Source organism: Camelus ferus, chromosome 17 (assembly GCF_009834535.1).
Source record: "Camelus ferus isolate YT-003-E chromosome 17, BCGSAC_Cfer_1.0, whole genome shotgun sequence".
Lineage (NCBI taxonomy): Eukaryota > Metazoa > Chordata > Mammalia > Artiodactyla > Camelidae > Camelus > Camelus ferus.
In genome coordinates this window covers 21,819,746-21,841,730 of record NC_045712.1, presented here as the reverse complement: position 1 = coordinate 21,841,730, position 21,985 = coordinate 21,819,746, and the positions used below count along the sequence as shown (strand labels likewise).

The 21,985-nt window shown below is 38.2% G+C and overlaps 1 protein-coding gene and 1 long non-coding RNA gene across 2 annotated transcripts in view; one reads left to right on the top strand and one right to left on the bottom strand.

Moving 5' to 3' along the window:
- The window catches only part of CACNA2D3 (calcium voltage-gated channel auxiliary subunit alpha2delta 3), a 776,419-nt gene that overhangs the window by 449,326 nt on the left and 305,108 nt on the right, over nt 1–21,985 (top strand). The window lies entirely within an intron of this gene.
- On the bottom strand, nt 697–8,244 carry LOC116657120. The gene is made up of 3 exons (XR_004312121.1): nt 8,170–8,244; nt 3,397–3,412; nt 697–706 (listed from the first exon to the last, which is right to left on the bottom strand). It is a non-coding gene; the product is annotated as an uncharacterized LOC116657120 (long non-coding RNA).

Here is a 21,985-nt window from a genome sequence, read left to right as displayed (position 1 = left end):
GTGAAAATCACCACACTCTCTTTTGTGCTTTCATGCTCTAATTATTAACCTACACCTGGGCATCCTTGTAGTCTGTGGGATGCAAGAGGGCAAGGGGACCGTGTCCCACTGCAGCACCTGCCCCAAGTAGTGATCAGCAGGTGCTTGCTGAGTTACCTGGCTATTACAGAAATGCTTTTCACTGAGGCATTTGTGTATTGTCCTTTTTCTCATAGCAGGATTGTATTAATTCAAATCAGGAAATAAAGCAAATTTGCTATCTAGCTAGACTGAAGTTTGCCAAAATACAACCTATGGGCCAAATCTGGTCTGCTACCTGTTCTTTTAAATAAAGTTTTATTGGAACACAGCCATGATGGTTCATTTATAAAGTCTGTGGTTGCTTTTTCACAAAGTAGCTGAGTTAAGTAGTTGGGACAGAGACCATATGGCCCACTAGGCCTAAAATACTTACAGATAAAGTTTGTTGTCCTGGTGCTAACTCCTCTTTAGTAGCCTAACACTTGCCATTAAACTGCAGGTTTAGTACTTCAGGCTCTATGCACAGAGATAGAAAGTTGTCTACCTGCCGCAAGATTCATGGTTAAGTGTTAAAAGTGATGCTCAGATTGAATCTACAGACCAACAGGAGATAGAAGAAAGTTTCAATTACTGGGTTTAGGTTTAAATGTCTTCCCAATTTACAATGATCTGGGTTTCAGACATGCTAAAATTTAAGCTTAGTACTTAGCTGCAACCCCCAAATTGTGCAGCAGGGCACCCTGGGGCGTGGCAGCAAAATCCCAGGAGCTGTGCAAGATATTTTAAATTTCCAAGGGAAGGACAGTAACACTCACCGCTGACATTGCATGAACTTCGAGCTTCAGTGCATCATGCTACTCTCCTTTCAGTGATTTGTCACATCTTTATGAGGTTGGGTTTTTAGTAGTTGTTGTGATTTAAAAAGCAAAAGCCATATGAAAATCAATGTGGAACAGGACATTAGGTTCTTAATACCCAGTCTGATTTCAAGACTTGCAAACTTCTGCCTGGTTCATTAGTGGTAAATATATAGTTGTTTAAGGATAATATAAAATATTATTTTTTAAATGACTTAAGTTATTAGGACATAGCTACATAATAAATGAAAATATTAGAAAAAAATTTTTGGCCTAGGCTTATTGTGAATTGAGAAAGTTTTGGCACATCTGATCTATGGTCCTTTATAAATGCCAGGAAGAAACACTGAATATATTCTGATATTCAAGTGGGACTCTTCTTTTTCTTGGGAAGACAACTTCCAAGATTTTTCTTCTAAGGAAATAAAAACTCTAGTGGATAGGAGGGAAAACAGGAAATTGATCAGCTTAAAACTAGCTGGTCAATATATCCAAAAGTTATGGAAGGAAGTATCTAAACCAAAAGGAATCACTTGGATTCAGCTTCTTCAACAAATAATAATTTAATGCTTATTATATATTGGAGACATGACACTGAACAGAAAGGCGTGTGCTTGTAGGAGTCATTGTAGGAATCATTTTGACAAAGCAATTTGGCTTTCTAAATGCTGTGAGTCTCTCCTATACCAGGCTGAACTTGCTTTTCAAAGGGGTATTTAGTGCAGTGCTTTGCAAGCTGCTGTTCTCAGAAATCATACTCGTGCTAGAGACACACAATCACTAGAAAAACTTCATTACTGAGAATGATCTTATGTATACAGGCACCCTTTGTCTTGACACCTTGCCCAACAGATTTTTTTTTTTTAACCCATGGAAAAAAACATGAATTTTTTGTCTTTGCATTGCCATTATCCAGAATGTTCCCACTATGACATGCATTGATCTCCCACTCAGTTTTATTATCTTCCATTTTGTATAAGCAACTTCTTATGTTTCATGTTTTCTTATTGTTTATCAGAATCACCCTGGCCTTTAAAAACAGAAGACAAGGGCTCAGGGATAAATCCTTAATTAATGGCAAATGTGGCTCTTTTCCCCAAGATTCCTTGCTTTCTATTAATTGGTCAGATATTCATTATAAATATCCTACATCTTCCAAAATTACCTGCTGAAGTTAGTCCAAATAGAAGTCATTTGTATCCATAAAGAGCCTTTAATTTATTTCCTTCTTTCTTCTCCATTTTCGATACTCATTTTTTATTTACCTTTTTCCTTTCCTTCTTGCCTTCTGTCTTCTTTCCTGTGGACGTCAAGGAAGGTCAAGAAGGAGGGAGGGAGGAGGAATGGGAAGAAGGAAAGAAGTAGGCAGTTTGCAGAGCTGTTAAGAGCACCAAGGTTGGATTCAGCAAGATTTATATTTTTATCTCTTTTCTTCCACTTGGCTGCATACACTTTACCTCTCCAGACTTCAATTTTCAGCCTGCATTATGGTGACAGTAAAATGGACTCTAAGGATAGTTGTAAAGACTGGATGAAGTAATATACATAAAGCATGTGACATCGCTCCTGACACAGAGAAGGCACTCAGAAGTCATAGCTGCTGTTACTAACGCTAATAACTGTAGCGGTTGTTTCAATACTGTACAGTCAATTTGCTGTCTGTCTCTTGCTTCTCTTAGCAGCAGCATTTGACAAAATGGCTCTCTCCCCCTCCTTAAGGTATTTTCTTTACTTGGCTGCCAGGATACTCAGGTCTCTTGGTTTTCCAGCTTCTCCTTCTCAGTCTCATTTTCTGGTTTCTTCTCATTTCTTTGACTGTGAATGTTCCAGGTGCGGTGCCTGGTACCATTCTCTCCTCTGCCTACAGTCACTCCCTTGGACGGTTATCTCATCCAGACTTATTTCTTTCAATTCCACCCACATACGGACAACTCCCAAATGCTTATCTCCAGGGTATACATCTCTTCTGAGGCTCAGACCTGTACATCCAATCTCTGCCTCACACCTTCACCTGGATTCTAATGGGAATCTCCTATTTCTTCTGTCCAAAGCTCAGTCCCTCATCTGCCTCCCAACTGGCTCTTTTCTCAGCCACCTCTCTTGTGTTTGATGGTAACACTGTCCTTCTAGTTGCATAGGCCAACAGTTTGGCATCACTCTTGATGCCTTTCTTTCTCTCCCACCCCTCATCTAGTCAGTCAGTAAATCCTGTTGGCTCTACTTCAGATGTACCCAGACTCTGACCCACACATCGTGCCCCCACTGCTTCCACCTTAGTCTAGTCACCTGGATTACTACAGTTACCACCTAACTGGTCTCCCCACATTCTTGACACTCCTTACCCCATAATCTGTTCTCAGCACAGCAGCCAGAATGATTCTTTGAAAATGTATGTTCATGTTTCTCCTCTGCTCGCAGTACTCTGGTGGTTACCATTTTCTTAAAGGAGAAGCCAGTTCCTTAAAAGAACCCCCATCTCTACCCACTGCTCTTCCTGCCTACCTGGTATTTCTCTGACTTCTCTTCTCGATCTCCTCTTCATTCCTGTGCCTCTAGCCCTGCTGGGCTCCTTACTATTCTGAGATAAGCTAGATACTCTTTCCTGCCTCAGGACTTTTGCACTGGCTGTTTTGTCTGCCTCTGATTCTTGTCCTCCAGATGTCTATGCAGCTAATTTCCTCACCTCCAACCCTTTGCCCAGATGACCTTGTTTCCATAAGACCTGCTATGACCATGCTATTTAAAATCACATCTCCCCACTGACTCTTGTTTGATAATTCATAATACGTCTTAATTTTCCCCCATAATATTTTAACTTTTATCACCTTCTCACGTGCTATGCAACTTATTTACTTATTTATAAGGTTTGTTGTTTATTCTTCTCCAATAGAATGTTAACACCACATGCACGGGTCTTTGTAGCTTATTCACTAATGAACCCCAAGTGTGCAGAACAGGGCCAAACACATAGTAAATGTTCCATATATATTTGTTGAATAAATCATCATCATCATCATTTTCAGTTTTGTCATCAGTGTCAGCAGCTCATTTTGGCGACATATCGCATGAAGTGTGTTTCTGGCTAGTTGTATGAATATCGGATGGTCATTGTTCTATGGACAGTTAAGGAGACCAAGTATCTTTTCCTTCAGGCATCCTGCAATCTGATAGAAGAATTATGTCTAATTCAGGAACAAATGTGAATCATTGGAAATCATATGGAAAAGTAAAAAAATGTGACTTCATAGAAAATATTTATTTTTCAGGGCATGATGAAATGATTTTATGTTTGTTTGACTCTTTTGTTTTGCTTTTTCATTTCCACTGTGTCGAGAATAGAATCCCCAGGAGGATTTTGGCTAGTCTTCTGGAGAAAGCTACCTTTTAGGGGTAATACAGGAAAGCGCCACTCAGTTGAGGAGCTGTCCTTCCTTCTCATCCTGTGATTGATTTTATTTCATGGTATTGTGTGGCCCACAAATGGCAAGAAAGTATAAATTTTGTCAATTGAGCTTTTCTCTATATTTTTAGATGTGTTTAGAGATGACTTTACAAATATTGTAGCCCTCTTCCATGATGGGTTGGACTCTGCCAGTTCTTAGAAAGAGACTGGGTGCCAACCATCTAAAGCCCTCTGCAGCCCTGTGATGGCTTACTCCTGAAGAAAAGAAAATGAAGCCGCATCACAGGGCGTTACAAGGCTTTGAAATACTCATGAATAAATGTTGGGCCACAGAAATAGCCTCCCTCTCAGCTATAAGTATGGTCCCACCCTGAGCTGACTCTTTTGCCCTCCTCTCCCAGGTATCCTGTCCAGAGTTCCACAGCAGCTGGGCACTGTGCTACCGGGTGACTTCGCAACGGCTCTGAGACGCCACACAAATAGTGTGACGTGTATAATCAGCAAAGGAGCATATTTTGGGGTTTGGCTGATTAGCTGCCACTCACGCGTGGTGGCAGTGTCCAGTTTGGAGAGAAGGGGAGGTGGGGGGGCATGTGATGGAGGCCTGGCAGCATTTAGCCTGCCTGGCCAGGCAGAGGTTATCAGAACGCCAAAGGATGGTGCCTGAAGTATATTCCCAGCAGACAGCTTAGAAAGAAAAGTAATTAGACTAATCTCTAGCTCAAATCCTTAGTTTATTAACATGAAAATGAGTGAATGCTGACTTCCTACAGACCTGGTGACTTGGAGAGGGGCAGCTCTAGGGTGTGTGTGAGTGGGGGGTTGTTTCTGTCTTTGTGTGTAGGACATAGTTTTAAATTTATTTACTGCGTGCTTAGTAAGATGTTAACATGAGCAGGGTTTTTTGTTTTTTGGTTTTTGGTTTTTGTTTTTTTTTTTTTTTTTTGTTTTGTTTTGTTTTTAATAGCCTCAAGAGCTGATTCTTGGGTGAGAATGCAGTGGAGGTCTCTATCATATAATTTTCCTAACTTTTTTTTCTATGCACATTTTTTACAAAATGAGGATCATACTATATTGTTATTTTGATCACTCTTTCCTTTCTAATGCATCATTACCACTTTGTCATGTCATGAAATAGTTTATAACAACACAACTTCAATAATGGAATAGTATTCAACTTTAGATTTTTCCTTTCTCTCACTACTTTTTAAGTATAATCCTTATGCATCTCACAAGTTGTTTTTAGGGTATATGGAAAGGCAATGACTAGATCCAAAGTTAAGAGCATTTTAAAGAGTGGATACCTGTGACCTCTTAAGCACCCCAAACCCTCCCTCTTCTTCTCATGCCTCCTTTCAGCATTTATAGGTATGTGGAGCCATAAAAAAGTCAGAGGACCAATTCTTTGGCATGGCCACTGAGTGGGTAAGCTTTCTTGGCCAGCGCAGTTTCTTTCTCACATATTCCATCTGCACTGGGCTTAGGCCATTGGACTTGGGGGCCTCACAGGAGAGAGCAGCACTAATTTTAACAAGTGATGGAGGCACCACTTGTAGGAGCCTGATCCCTGGCATCTTCCATGAATCCCCCCATGACTCAAAGAGTCTTCATTCCTCCAGGGAGCCCTTAACAACCTCAGCTGAATTCCCTCCAAGGAGCATGGGGAAGAACAGCCTTCTCTTCCAAGGTGAACTCTTGGTAGCACTGGTATCAGCTCTTCCTCATATGACCAATTTCAAGGGACAAGTAAAGATTCCGAGTTCATGGGGAGAAGTCCCTCTCCGACCATTTTATGGAGACCTTGCTCCCAGTTATACATGTTTATTACCATTTCTTGGTCTCTTCTCTTTCCTGTTCCTTCCCTCCCCCTGACTGCAAGGTGCCCCACTCTCCATGTCCTGGAAGGGAGAGGAGCACTGCGCATACTTAACTTATTTTTCATGCATTCCAGAGAGGGAGTTGCAGCAAGAGTGCTGTAGGCAAGGTACTTCTGGTCCTTTGCTAACTACCTTCCATAAATTCAAATCACTCATTTTAATGGATGCCAAAGCCACTGCTGAGAAGGACGTAAGGGAGGAAAGAAAGAAGGATATTTTCTAAATATCTTTAAGCTGGAGCAGTAATGGAGTAATTCATTTTTCCCTTAGCCAGACTTATTTTTTTCTTCTAGAGTCTCATTTCACCAGTGGGCATGGTGCTCTGCTTTGTGGCCTGTCATTCATTCTTACTTTTTAAATTATGCACAATCAATATGTTATCTTAGTAACACTTTCTACAAACAAAATCATGTTGTTTGCCCCTTTTGACCCTCTGCTGTCATGGTTGCTGCTCTCTCCTTACCTTCATTTAAAACAATCAACTACAAACAATCCAAATAACAATATTTTCAAGCTTTTGTCAGATCATAACGACAACTGATTACTCATGGTGCTTCCCAGGAAACTGCCCTGTGGATATGGAATTAAATAGCAACAATAGGAGATTTGTAACCAAGGAGCAGTCTCAGGAATGTGAACAGCAAATTGGGGGGATAAGTTTGGACATCAGGAGCTGGGGGGAAGGTTAACTTACTGACATACTGGGATGGTGGTGTTTGTTTAGAAGATGAGTCACAGTTCTGTTTTCCCTTGAACTTTTTCAAAAGAACTGGCTTCCAGACAAAGGGAAATAGAATACAGTGAGAGTTGTCCGTTTTCATGAACTTTCAACTTGCTTTGTTGCTGGTCCTGTTTTTAAAAGTTGTCTTAGAAAAACATAAGACATGTTTAATATTCTGCTCTGAGCTATGTGATATTCATTTTGATATGTTTTTGGTCCCTATTGATTTTTAAAATGCTGAACACAAATACTTGGCATTCGGGAGGGCAAGCAAAAGATTAAAACAGAACCTCTGCCTCCTGCTTGCCATCGTCTTTGAAGAGATGAAAACGTTCAAGTAAGCAGAATTCTTACAGTTAGAATAAAACATGATTAGAACATTTGGGGAAGGAGATGTGATGTGACTGGGGAAAATGTTAACAGCATAGAAATAATAAATACACTTGCCTAACACTTTTCATCTTTTATGATGCATCTTATAAATTGATACATGGGCAATGGCCTGCATCTGTTCTTCTCACACCCTGTGTGTTTTCCCCCAAATATAACTGTTTATACAAGTACAAGGACCTATGGGAGAGAGAATGAAAGCTTATACAAATCACCAACAACCACATAAATGCAGGCAGTTCAGCAAGACTGAAATCGAAGATTATTGAAACCATAGGAAGGTATTTAGGTAAGAAGGATATAATTACTGTTATCATTATTGAATGCTAACAGCATGTTTCATTAGAAACATAAAAGATGCTGAACTTGCCCAAAAGACTTAAGATGAAAATAAGACAGAGGCATCAAGAAATGACAAAATTGAAGAGTGTAAAAATGTAACTCAAGTCACAGGTAGCTGGGGGTATCTAGTTTCTAGTTTTACAATTTTGTTTTTTACTTTTGACCCCACAACAGCTAGTCTCAGTAAAGCCAGACAGTGATAGGATGCTTGGGAGAAGCAGCAGGCAGGAGAGGACCAGAAAGAGGGGGACAACAGGGCAGGATGCTGGAGGAGCGAGGGAAAAGGGGCCTGATGTGGGTTTAATGAGACAGAGTGTCCCACCCTTGTCTTTATGAACCGCAGTCGTTCCTTCCTTTAGAAAACAACCTGCTGGCTCACTTGTCCACTTGTTCTACATCCAGCATTTCCTTGTGGCCTCTTGTCCACACCCCTGTGACAAATATACATCACTTTTTACCTTGTCTTGTGTTTGTCTTACCTTTATTAGCCTAACAGCATTTTATTATATGGGCATACTCCATTTATTGTTGTAGATCTCAGCAGTGGTTCATTTGGACTGACACTTTATTGAACTGGATTTGAGTTTCTGCTCTGCTGTATGCCTTTGGGAAAGCTATTTAACTACTCCATGCCTTTGTTTATTGTCTACATAAAACAAAGTTTACAACATTGGTTTCATCCTGGGCTGCCATACTTAACATGTGTTGAGTAATGTTAGTTGAGCTTTTCATTTATCCCTGTAGGTCCCACCACCCAGAAAGGGTGCTTATTAGACAATTTAGAACCCCGGTAAATGAGTGATCAAAAATATGCAAACCATGATGTTAAATTCTGTGTTCTCATAGGTGCTTGTGTGTTTGTAACTGTGTGTGACACAGGCACACACAAGATTTCACTGATGGGTTTTCCGATGTAGCAGAACTAATTTCTAACCTTTATTTTCTACCCAAAACACCGAAACACCTAATCACAGCCAAGGGCAACCACGGCTCAGAGAAGCTGACAGATCTGAATAGGCTCACACAACTTGTAAGTGCTGGATCCAGAATTTGAACTCCCAGCTCACCCTCCCTTCCCAAAGCCATGTGATCCCTTCAGGTTCGCAGGGTGTCAGCCTATTTTCTCTCACTCCAGGGATGTCTGATATGTTAGCCATTAGCCACATATGACTACTTAAATTCACATTTAAGTTAACGAAAATTAAATAAAATTCAAAATACTGTTTCTCGATCATACTAGTCACAATTCAAGTGTTCAGTAGTTACATTTAGCTTGGGACAACCATTTTGGAATAGATATATAATATTTTCATCATTGTGGAAACTTCTATTGAACGGTGCTGCTCCATAGTTTACCTCAGATAATTAACAGTCAAGATGCTGGATTTTTTTTTTTTGACATACATGGTTATACCATTTTTATAATTTATGAGACATTGGACAGTCAGTTAGTAGGAGAATAGTAGTTACACTATAAAAAGATTAAATTTTGAATTAATTGATTTTGTACTATATGTTGGGCTCCAGGAAAGGCGTTTTCTAGGCATTGTCTCATGTAATTCTCATAGCAGCCCACTGAGATAGGAGGTATCACTGGTCCCTCTTTATAGGGTTGGAACGTCACCTGTGCTCAGTCTCAGAACTGTTCAGTGGAGAAACATGGACCTCCCTGACACCAATCCTTTGCACTGCCTCCCCTAAAAGTTATAGCAAGTTCTCAGAAAGTATGAATTGTCAGTAATTATTCTAAAGGCAGAAGCAGCAGAATTTTCTCTTCTAAATTTAAATAGAACTGGGCCACAGTGGATGAAAGAAGTCAGGTTCTTTTCATAGTGAGTAAGTGCCTCTGATTCCTAAAAGAAACCAACTTGGAAACTGAATGAAATTTTCTTCTAGGCTTTAAAAGTCATCTCTGGTCCTATAAACTGTATTTATCTCTACCAATGAAAATGTGGGCAGCCCACCAAAAAAGATCATCTGATGTTAAAAAGCAGATCAGAAACAAATTACAGGAGAAACTGGTTGTATCATCAAGGTTTTTTAAAACTAATGATCTTAATGAAAATAAAATGAGCCCTACTTTGTGCAAGAAGCCTAACAGCTGTTTGCAAAAAATTGCAGGAACTCTGCAGGGTTTTCCTCCCCATTCTCTCCGTACCCAGTGTACCTAGCTTAAGGGTGGACTTAAAAGATTATGTGTTGTAAACATTCATTCCCCATAAAAGTCACTTAAAAGTTTTAGGTTGGACAAGGCTCCATGAAGTTTATATTATTCTTATTAACCTACACAAGATTCATTTTAGCCATTTGGGGTCAGAATTTACCTTTTAGAATTTTATAGGCTTAATCCTACTCCAACAAATTAAATATAAAAATAGCTTCTAGATTCTTGGGTGGTATTAAATTTTCTTCAAAATAACTAGTGTCTCCACAATTGTCATGGTGGCCTGTTACTCAGGCATTTTGTTTTAGACAAAACTATTCCTGAAAGCATGCAGCTCAGTGCTGGGTATATAGCAGGGATTTAATAAACATTTATTATCGTCTTACTAGGGCTTGATTGGAATTACCTAGAACTCCTGCACAAATTTCCCATCACTGCAAGGGTCTCTTTTTCCTGTAAATATTTAGGAAGAAGGTGTCACATGAAAAGCATTAGAGTTTACACATTGTTCATATCTCCAAAGTTTTGTCTGAGTGTCACTCATGCTCCAGATTAGGAAATGTTCAAGACAGAGAGCTCACAATGAACCCTAAACAGAAGTGATGATTTGATAACGAAACAGGGCTTTGCGATGTAGACAGAGATATTAACCAAGAGGCACATTTGTTTGCAGCACTTTTAACCACTGAAGGAATCTTGAAGTGACTTAATTTCTGATTCAAACCCCTGCTTCAACCCCCAGGTAATCATAAGAGTGATGAAAATACTACATGCTCCCTTTCTTTTCCTAAGCTCACTTTAATCTTGATCTTTGAAAAGCAAGTGGTTTTCTTGTGCAAACAGCTTCATAGCAATGTCAAATCTGGCACCCACCATCTCTGCTGAAGGGATAGAGTTGGTACAAAAGATTCAGTGCTTAGGGCCTGGGCTTTGAAATAACTCCAGCTGTATTGCCAATGCAAATGCAGGAGGGGAAAAAATTACTGGAACAAATTGAAAGGTTATTCAGACTGGAATTTAGAATCTCAATAAAAAAGGCTTTTATAAGCCAAAGCCCTCAGAGTAACTGGATCATTTAAAAATACATCTTTTCTGCATTAAATGTAGTGTGACAGCCACATTAGAAATGCTGCAGTCCAAGTATGTTGCTTAAACATTTTTAACTGACTTGTAAGGACAGCTTAAAATCTTCTACTGGTGGGAGGCTGGATCCCCAGTCCTTAAATAGTTTCCATTTCTTTATTTTTTCCTGTTTTTTGATACCTGGTAAATGGGTTTTTGCTCTTTCTTCCTGTTGCTTGCTGCAGGCTCAGTGATCTCCATGGGCTATGTGTCTTGATAAAAATTTGTTAAACTAGTCTTTTTTTTTTTTTTTTTTTTTTTTTTTTTGGCTTGGTAGGGAACAGTCTTCCTGATCACCCAGCTGTTGGTGATCAGGAATGGCACACAGTTGTACTGCGGTGGAATCTGTTTTAACAAGAGGTGTTTAGGCTAGAAAACACAAACATAACTCATCTAATGTAAGGCAGTGACCTAACTGTGGGACTCCCTTCCCATTGTTTAAAATCCCTTATTTCATTATCTTTAGAAAGAAATGACTCAAGTCCAGTTGTTGATGGCAGTCCCCTCTAAACCCCAACTTGGAAACTTTTATTTTTTTGATCCAAGAGGGAGATTTTTTTCAAGGGGAAATAGCTCTGTAGAGGGTGGAGAGTGAGTTGAAGTCAAGGCAACATGCATTTCCTGTAGGCTTCCAGTGTTCTCCGTACTCTCCTGGGCACAGGGCTACCGTGGACCCTGTCACAGCCCCTACACTGTCACCTGTACAGGGCTTCCTATCTGTTTCTTTCTAAATATGGCTCAGTCTCCAAAAGATTGAGTCATTGTTTTTAATTTGTGAAATATTTCTAAAGTACTGAATAACCACTCTCTGGAATTAGCAAATAGTCACTTTTTGCTGTATTTACTTCAACTCTTTGGCCTTATTTTAAGTCCTCACTTCCTTTCACCTTCTCCAGGGGTCATGCTACTTCCTTTTCCAGGCAAAGTTAGCTCTTGGTGCTGCCGAATTTTATTGTTTGTATCAGTGTCTTAGGAATTGTACTATTGAACTAGAGTTAATAAGGTATCTTCTCTGTTGCCCCTTGTAGATTCCACACCCTTGAGAACAAAAACTTGGCCTTTTTCAGCTTGTTGTCTCCCCATCCCCTGGTGACATGGCTATTGCTACAGTGGGTCCTTGTGAGATTTTTGTTGTTGTTAATTGTTTATTTTGAATGAGTGGATGACTCCATAGTTGAAAAATGAATGCATTCAAAGGTTTCAGAGAACACACAGGCAGTCTCTCTTCTCATTGATGACCAATATTTTTAATGAGTGTTTTAGCACAGGATCAAAGATTTATTTAATTCAACAGTCTGAGTCTCCCAAATAATGTTTCTATAACTAAAACCTTTGAATTAACCCTGTTTGGATCATATGATATAATTATAAAATAATTGGGCATAATTGTAAAATAATTATAAAATACTTCTTGGGTAGAATTTTTTAAGTTGCTTCAAGTAATGTGCTGATCCTAAGTTAATGAGTTTGTGATTTGGTATGAGGATTTGTGTCTGAAGATTATAGTCTTGCTCAAACCTGAAAATGGACATTGTCCTAAACAAGCACCTCAGTGATAATGAATCTCATCCTTAATAAAGTGACGGTGAGATGATGACCACAGCCCCTTTTCCTATCATCTGGTTCTCATAAAAGAATACACTGATCTGTGTTGGTTTCTCTGCCTCTTTCAAGACAGCAATGCTAGCTCCTTCATATATTTTAAGCACCATCCTGTTCACATACTATAAAGTCAAATCAACTAAGGCCTTATTTGCATACTTAAGTCCAGTTCTTCCATGGATCCAATGTTTGTCTGGATTTTTATTTAATTGAAGTATTGTCGGGTAACAATGTTGTATCAGTTTCTGGTATACAGCATAATGTTTCAGTCATACATGTACATACATATATTCCTTTTCATATTCTTTTTCATTATAGGTTACTACAAGATATTGAATATAGTTCCTTATGCTATAAAGTAGAAACTTGTTGTTTATCTACTTTATATGTAGTAGTTAGTATCTGCAAATCTCGAACAGTATTTCTTTGACTAGTAGCATGCCCATCAAGACCCAGGAATACATTACTTCACTGCATCCAGGTTAAGCTCTCTTTTAGCACAAGGAGATCACTTCCTCTGTTTTATTCAGCTAATATGCAGTTTGGGTAAAACCATGCACTTGTTCTGTTTTGGGGATTGGCATTTCAGCAGAAGGTTGGCATAGGTTGCTTCACCCCTGAAGAGGATTATTTTCTCCTTGAAGTAGTGGCAGTTGTCAGCAACATTTTTAACCGTGAAATAAGTAATGCATGATGTTGCCGTGTTAGACACATGTAAATGCTTGCCTAAAGTTATAAACCCCTATCACCTCTTTCCCCCATTCATCCTTTAGTGGGTGAACTGACATTATTAGTAGTATGATTAAAATCTTTCTGTCTATATTTAAAATGTTATCTATTTTCAGATTTTTGTTTTTGGACTTTCATTAATTCCTGATCACCTATGACCCTTGCCAGGTTGCCATTGAGACGAGCTGCCCTTGAGTGACAATACCTCTGAATACTGAACCTTTTCCTGAAGTGCTTGTGTTTGGTTCCCTTAGAAAATGTTCTTTTAACTGATTTTTAGGGGCACTGTGGGAACTGATGCTCTCCAATTTTAGACCCTCACTCTCAGAGTGAGGAGCAGTGGGGGGCTTTGATAACTTTTAAAGCTCATAGAGGAAAACATTTTTGTGCTGACTATACTAGAATCCCATGGCCTGTGGGCAACATAATGGATTTCATTCAGAGCCCTGCACAGGCCAACTGTCATGATATGGTTGGGAAGCTTTCCATCAGCTACTGAGAGCTCCATCACTCTGTCCTCTACCTCTGTTTTTGGCTTCTCCATTCTTGGTCACATTTTACGAAGCAGCCAACCATCCAGATTGGGATTTCATGCTCTGCTGCACTGTTGCCCAAGTTATTTTTCTCACAAAGACCTCCTTTACAAAGTTCTTAATCTAAGTAATGCATAGAAGGTGTATTACGGGGTAACAAGTGAAAGGAGGCAAGAGCCAGCAACTTCCTGAAAATTGTTGTCATTTGAACATTTCTGTGAAAGCCCAATGACACATTAGGGTGAGTTCAGGCAAAAGCCCCATTCCCAAAAACATGTGTAATGAATTCAGACCTAATTGGCCATGGTACCGTCCTGTTCTAAAGGGGACATTCTTAGCATTTTGGAGGTCAGAGGGGAGATTTTATTTGAAGCTTGTCATGTGTGTCTCTTACATGTTCCACTTAAGTTTGTTTATTACATTCACTGGATGTGCCCACTGCCTTTTAATTTCTGGACAAAAGTCAGATGAATTGGTCAACTCAGGCTCATTATACCATCAGTCCAATACCTCAGTGCACAAGACATCTACACCCTTATGCCAATATATGAAAAGGATTCACAGAGCAACCTAGGGTTTGGATGGGAAAGAGACCCTGGTTTATATTGACATTAGTTGTTGTTTTGTTTTGTTTTTTGGTCCGCAAAGAATCCTGACTCTGCCTTTCAACTGGGGGATTTTCTTTGCAGTCCTAGTATTAGGCTGTGGCTAATGTCTCCAAAGCTTATCTGGAAGCTATATTATAAAAAAGTTTTTGAGTGGAGGCAGCTCTCCTAGGATTCTTGCTGACCTATTGAATTTCTATGGTCAGCTCATCTCAGAATTTCACTGTGTGGTGCAGCTGGAGTGAGGGGGGAATTAGGGGACACACTGCTGCCTGAATTTTGATCTGCTTGTCTGACTTCAGCAGAGAGGTGGGAACACTGAGTAGCATGTTCTGTTTATCTATCAGAGGAACCATTCATCTGATGGAAAGGCTCTTCTAAATCCTGTTTTCATTCCCTTTTTCCTGTTAGAGTCAGATCCCAGCTATAATAATGAAGACTTGGGTGTGTGACTTCAAGTCTACCTGTATCCACAGAGAGGCTATAGATATGCATTTTTAAAGCTTTGAACTACTACCCATGTTAAACAATGAACAAAGATTATGGCCTGAAAAGTGAATTGTTTATTTGAAGCCAAAAGTCAGACATATGGGAGACATAATTTAAGGAGCTCACAGGTCTTTTATTCCTTGCCTTGATTCAATTGAAAAACATAGAAAACCATCAAGTGAAACTTCACTGGGTTTACAACTGGATAATCCATTATAATTCATTGATCTCAAATCTCTGAGAATGAGAAGTAGTTGTATGGAATCACATTATATATACAAAGGTGCTATCTAGTTTGATAATAGGCCACCACTGTTTTGCCTATGTGTTCTAATAAAAAATGGAAATTTCAGTTCAGTAAGATAACTTTTAAGGTTTAGATTACTAGCAGTCTATAGAGCTACCAAAGACAGAGTGGTAGAAAAATAACCCAAATAAACACTTATTCAAAAGGATGGAATTGAGTAAGATCCTTTTCATTGGAGACCTTAGGATTACTGCCAAGCTGGACTTCGGGCTGTTTATAATAGTCACGTGTTGATTGAGCAGAGACACATGAAAGCTAAATACCCCCGGCCGTGGCCCACGTATGTGGGTGGTTGAGGCCTAGGGCTATTTGGAAAAGAGAGAGATAACTAAATTTTTTTTAGAGAAAAGTGCTTTCAAATGCACAGTTGTAAGTTAGGTCATAATTTAAGTGCTCAAATCCCAGAAGACCCTAGAATTTCCTCCAACACCTGAGTTCATGGTAAAGGCGTGAGGTCCTAACAAGCTTACACAAGTTTTTAGTTATTCATTTACTTTCCACAGCCCAGTTTGGTTTTGACTTAAATCTTAGGTCTTAAGTTTCCCTCTTTTTTGGTAACTCCATCAGTTGAAAAACGTGATTTTCTTTTAATTTTTCCACCAAATTTGGTATGATGAGATGAGACCAATTTTAAATAACTATTGTTTACATCTACTTATCAACCCTAAAGTCTGAGTCTGCACACCTTTCCTCATTTTTTAAACTCCAGTTTCAGACTGCTTTTGAGATCTTATAGTAAAAATGAAAGTCCAGTCCCTAGCACCTGGGAGAGGTACTGTATTCATAAAAGAAAATATACTTTCCCTTTTCACACACACACATACAAAAATGAGCAGAATGTGGGAACAGAACTCATAGAATATATTCATTCATTTACTAAATATCCATTTATTCATGCATTAAACAAGTATTTATTGAGCATCTGTTTTGTGTCAGGTACTGAACTAAGACCCAGCCAATGGATAACACAGGTGAAGAGTGGTTACTGAGAAGGCAGGAAGTAAATAAGCAAACTTCTAATGATATGTTTCATATCAAATTGTGATACGCAAGATGAAGTAAAAGTGAATGTCTTGATGATAGATTTGTATTAATAAGATTAGACTGGACTATGTTGCAGTAACAATAAATAATAAATTTAAATGGCCTAGCAAATACAAAATTTATTTCTTTTCACATTCCTATCTGATACAGGTTGACTGGTTCCCTTGGGATGTGACTGTCCAATACCTTTCCTTCATTGGTACCACAAATTTCAAAATGTTGTCTCCATATTCCTGGCAGGAGAGATAGATCAAGGAGTATTACACAGGCATGTTTTTGACTGAGCTAGGAAGTGAGTATGCAATTTCTGCTCATATTCCATTTGCCAGCACCTAGTCGCATGGACCCAACCTAACACAAGTGAGCCTGGGAAATACAGTCCTCCTGAGCGTCCGGAGGAAGGAAATGACATTGGTGAGCATCTTGACCTAAGTGGAAGACTTCATTTAGACTAGAGGTTCAGGAAAATCTCTCTATATGTGTGATTTTAAGCCTGTAATTAGATTATCCAGTATAGTCACATAGCAGAACATATATTCTTCTCAAGTGCACATGGAACATTCTCCGAAACAGATCACATGTTAGGTCTCAAAACAAGTCCTAAAAATTTTACGAAGATTGAGATCGTACCAGTTATCTTTTCCAAACACAATGCAATGAAACTAGAAATAAATAGCAGAAGGAAAACTGGAAAAATTACAACTGTGTGAAAACTAAACAACACACTTTTGAACAACCAATGAGTTCAAAGAAAAAAATTAAAAGGGAAATTAGAAAATATCTAGAGACAAACAAAAATGAAAATAAAACATGTGATTCAGCAAAATCAGTACTAAGAGAGAAGTTGATAGTGCTAAATACCTATACTACAAAAGGATAAAGATATCAAATAAATAACCTAACTTTACACCTCAAGGAACTGGGGGGGGGGGGGAGAAAAGAACAAACTGAGTCCAAAGTTAGCAGAAGAAAGAGCAGAAATAAAAGAACTACAGAACAGAAAGAAATCAATGAAACTAAGAGCTATTTTTTTGTTTGTTTTTTTGAGAAAAGATAAACAATTGACCTTTAGCTAGACTAGGAAAAGAAGAGAGAAGATTTAAATTAGTAAAAGCAGAAATGAAAAGGAGACACAACTGATGCTTCAGAAATAAAAAGGATCATAAGAGATTACTATGAACAATGCCATCAAACTAAATAACCTGGAAGAAATGAACAAAGTCCTAGAAATGTACAACCTACTGAGACTGAATCATGAATAAAAAGTCTGAACAGGCCAATAATTAGCAAGGAGATTGAATCAGCAATCAAAAACTTCCCAACAAAGAAAAGCTCAGGATCAGTGTCTTCATTAATGAATTCTACCAAATATTTAAAGAAGAATTAACATCAGTTCTTCTCAAACTCTTCTGAAAAATTGAAGACGTATGTTTACTTTCAAACTAATTTCATGAGGCCAGAATTACCCTGATACCAAAACCAAAGATTCCACAAGGACAGAAAACAACAAGCCAATATTCCTAATGAGCAGTGATTAAAAATACTCAACAAAATACTAGCAAACCAAATTCAGCAGCACAGTAAAAGAATTATATACCATGACTAAGTAAAATTTATCCCTGGAATGCAAAAATGGGTCATCATATGCAAATCAATTAATATGATATGCCACATTAACAGAATGAAGGATAAAAAGGCATTTGTCAAAATTTAACACCCTATCATGATAAACTGTCAAAAAATTGGGTATAGAACATACTTCAACGTAATAAAGTCCTTATATGATAAACACAAAGGTAATATGCTCTAAGTTGAATAAATGAAAGTGTTTCTCTAAGATTAGGAAACAGGCTAGGATGCACATTCTCACTAACTATTCAACACAGTCATAAGGCAAGAAAAAGAAATAAAAGGTATTCAAGTCAGAAAGGAAGAAGTAAAGTTATTTCTGTTTGCACATATCATGACCTTATATGTGGAAAACCCTAAAAACTTAAAAAAAAAAAAATAATAGAACTAATGAACTAATGAACAGCTCCAATAAGGTTGCAAGATATTGAATCAGTATCTTATACACTAACATTTCTATTCACTAACAATGAACTATCTGAAAAGGGAAATAGGAAAACAATCCCATTTATAATCTCATCAAAAAGAATAAAATACATAGAAATAAATTTAACTAAGGATGTGAAAGACTTGTATATTGAAAACTAAATAAAGATTATTTCTCTCTCCTCCATTCCCTTTCAAATGCTACACAAGGAATATTAAGTTTGTTAAACAATGCCTCTGTTTTAATGAATGAAATAATAGGGCCAATTTTGATAGTAAGAGGAGATGCCTTGAAGGGAAGTCATAATATCATAAGAGAGAGGGCTCTGGACAGTCTGGCTCAAATTCTGACTCTGTTACTCACTAGTTGGATGACCATAGGCAAGATTCTAAAACTCTCAGCGCCTGTTTCTTTATCTATAAAACAGAGATCATCATCATCATAAGAAAACCTACTTTTATTTGTTTTTTTCCTGCTGTAACAAATTACCACTACTGCAAATGCAGTGACTTAAAATATCTCAAATTTATTAATTTACAGTTCAAGGTCAGAAATCTGACATGGGTCTCACTGGGCTAAATTCATTGACGGCAGGGCTGTATTCCATTCTGGAGACTCTAAAAGATAATTTATTTCCCTGCCTTTTCCAGTTTCTCAAGGCTGCTCCCATGTCTTGGCTCATGGCCTCCTTTCATCTGCAAAGCCAACAATGGCCAAATGAGTCTTTCTCATATCACAGCCCTCTGACTCTGACACCTTCTTCCACTTTAAAGAACCCCTGTGATTGCACTGACCTGGCGGATGATACAGGATTATCCCTCTATTTTAAAATCAGCAGATTAGCAATCTTAATTTCATCTACATTTTTATTCCCCTTTCTCATGAAAGAACATAATCACAAGTTCCAGGGATTAGAATGTAGACATCTTGTGGGGGTGGGCTGGCAGCATTATTCTGCCTCCTACACTATCCCATAGGAATGTTGTGATGATTAAATGAGATGACTCTTATAGTGGCTTAGAAAAAGTGCCAGTCACATAAGCAAATGCCCAATAAATGTCATACATACCCCGTTATATTGGACAGTTTAAGTTGTTTTGCAGAGAAGTGTGCTGCTGGCGGTTCTATCTTGAGAAAGAATCTGATGCGTCCTCATTCACTGTTGGAAGGGATAATAATAGGATATAGATAAGAATAAGAGCCAGTTCCTCCTTGAGTCCTTCACTTTGCTTTCCAAATCCAAAGCTCAAGATCTGAAATCTCTTTGGGATTATGTGACTCTCCACAGAAAACATATAGTTTCTGCAAAGCCAAATTTATGAGTCACAAGAATGAAAGGAACTGAGCCAGATCCAAAAATACAGTGTTATTCTCACAGAAAAGTGGTCTGTAGAAAGGTGAAGAGCCACCCTGCCTGGAATCACATGTTATTAGCCTGTGAAGGAAGTGGAGCCCATGGTGCAGTTAAGATAACAGACTCTGGAGTTAGAATCCCTTCTCTTCTATTCTTACTAGTTGGGACACCTCAAGCGTTTGTTTCCTCATTTGGCAGATGTGGACAAAAATATTACCTACCTTAACATGAGATGAGCTAACACAGCTGAAGTGCTTGGCACAGGGAGGGCCTGGCAGTAAGTGCTAGATAGGAATAGCTCTGGGATGTTTTATAGGACCTTATTGAAAATAATTGGAGTTGAGAGAGCCATTCTTTCACCAATCTGGGGCAAAACTAGTGGGATTTTGAGCATTATCTTAAAAATCCTGTTCTTGTGTAGTTAAACATTAGAGTGAATGTTTATTCTATTAAACTTCCCTCCCCAGATTGCATGATATATAATTAGGAGATGAAAACACTGTCTGGAGAATGAACATAGCCATTGTTCAAGTTTTACATATGCGTTGATGGTTTTTGAATCTTCCTTGTCAGGTGGAGGCTGGATTTCTTGGTTGAGGTGGATTATGACAATTGGGCCAAGGGACAGACCATGATTTCTTGGTTGGAAAGAGATATGTTGCAGGACCTAGATGCAGCAAAAGTAATCTCTTGTCTTGGGCTTTTTCATCTCACAGTGGGAATAACTGAAGATAAAGACAGAGATGATGAAAGACAAGACAATATTTTAATGTCTCCAGGCCCAGATAGAAGAGTGCTATTGTTTGCAGACAGCCTTTGTTCATCCCTGTTGGATTAGCAATGGCATTAATTTATTCAAGATTACAGTTCAGAAGGAAAATCATCAAAGCTGAAGCTCTTTCATTTATGGAGCATGTTGTACCAACTCTGGAATGGTGGGGGAGTGGTGTGATGTTCTGTGGCCAAGGCATCTCTCTGAGCTGCCTTAATAGGATGGCTTAGCTAGAGGACAAGCCTTAAAATCCATGTTTTCCTGCTTCTTAGCCACACTCAGAAATCTTTCATGGATTTGATGTACCCCAATATTCTTTAGCTTTCTGACAGTGAGAGCAATGACCATGCTTGTAAAGTGGAGCTACTGTGATTCAGGCCCACTCTTTAAGGTACCCAGATATGTCCACACTTTTGGCAAAAAAAAAAAAAAAAAAAATATTGTAACAATAGTTTCTTCCTCACTAGATCATCTTCTGAGCTATGGGTTGTTTATATTTATCATCATGAGGATGATGGTAGCACTGAGTTATCACCAAGACTGTTAATTTAAAAAACTACAAAAATAAAAGTAAAAAAAATAAAACTTTTTATTTTGAAATAATTTTAGACTCACAGGAAATGCAAAAATAGTGTGGAGTGTTCCTATGTACCCTTCTCCTATTTTCCCCTAGTGATACAATCTTACAGAGGCATAGTCAGCTAACTTTTTATATATTGAAGGTTTCAAAATACCTGTGATAAGGTACAAAAAATTTTTGTTCAGCTCTGTGATTTTTTTACCATGTGACCACTCCCATGTGAACATCCTGGAGATCAAGCAGAACCTACCAGCATGTCAAGAGCCTCCCTTGTCATGCCTCTGTCTAGTCATTATGTCCCCCAAACATAATTAAATAGTCATTTTTATTGATTTATTATAAGTACTTATATATTCCAGTCTTTTATTGGAGATATGTATATATATATATATATATAGCAGATATCTTCTCCCATTCTGTGGCTTCCTTTGTCTCTCTTATGATACTATCTTTTGATAACAAAAGTTTTCAATTTTAATAAAGTTCAGTCTTTCCCTCTTGGATAGTACTTTTTTACATACAACTTAAGACATTTTCCTACCCCAAATGTGGATGATATTCTCCATGTTATCTTCTAGAAGCTATATTACTAAACTTTGTTAAGATTCATCTAGAATTTAATTTAAGTGTATTTTTCCCCACAACAGTAGTCAGTTGATCCAGCACGATTTATGAAATAAAGCACCCTTTTTTCATTGTATTGCAATAGCACTTTCTAAAAAGTAGAGTTTTTTCTATATACTCTGATTTTAGGCTCTTGGTCTATTTGTCTAAGTCAATCCCACTCTGTTTTAATTATTTCAGCTTTATAAGCCTTGATATCTGGTAGTTTAAGTACTCTAACATTATTTTGGTTCTTCAAAATTATCTTTTCTCTTGTTGGTTGTTTGGATTTCTTTAAAAATGTTAGAATCAATCTGTTGATTTCTACAAAATAACTTTCTTGGACTTTAACTGGGCTTGAATTGAGGGTAAAAATCAACTAAAGGAGATTTGACACATCATTACAATATTGAG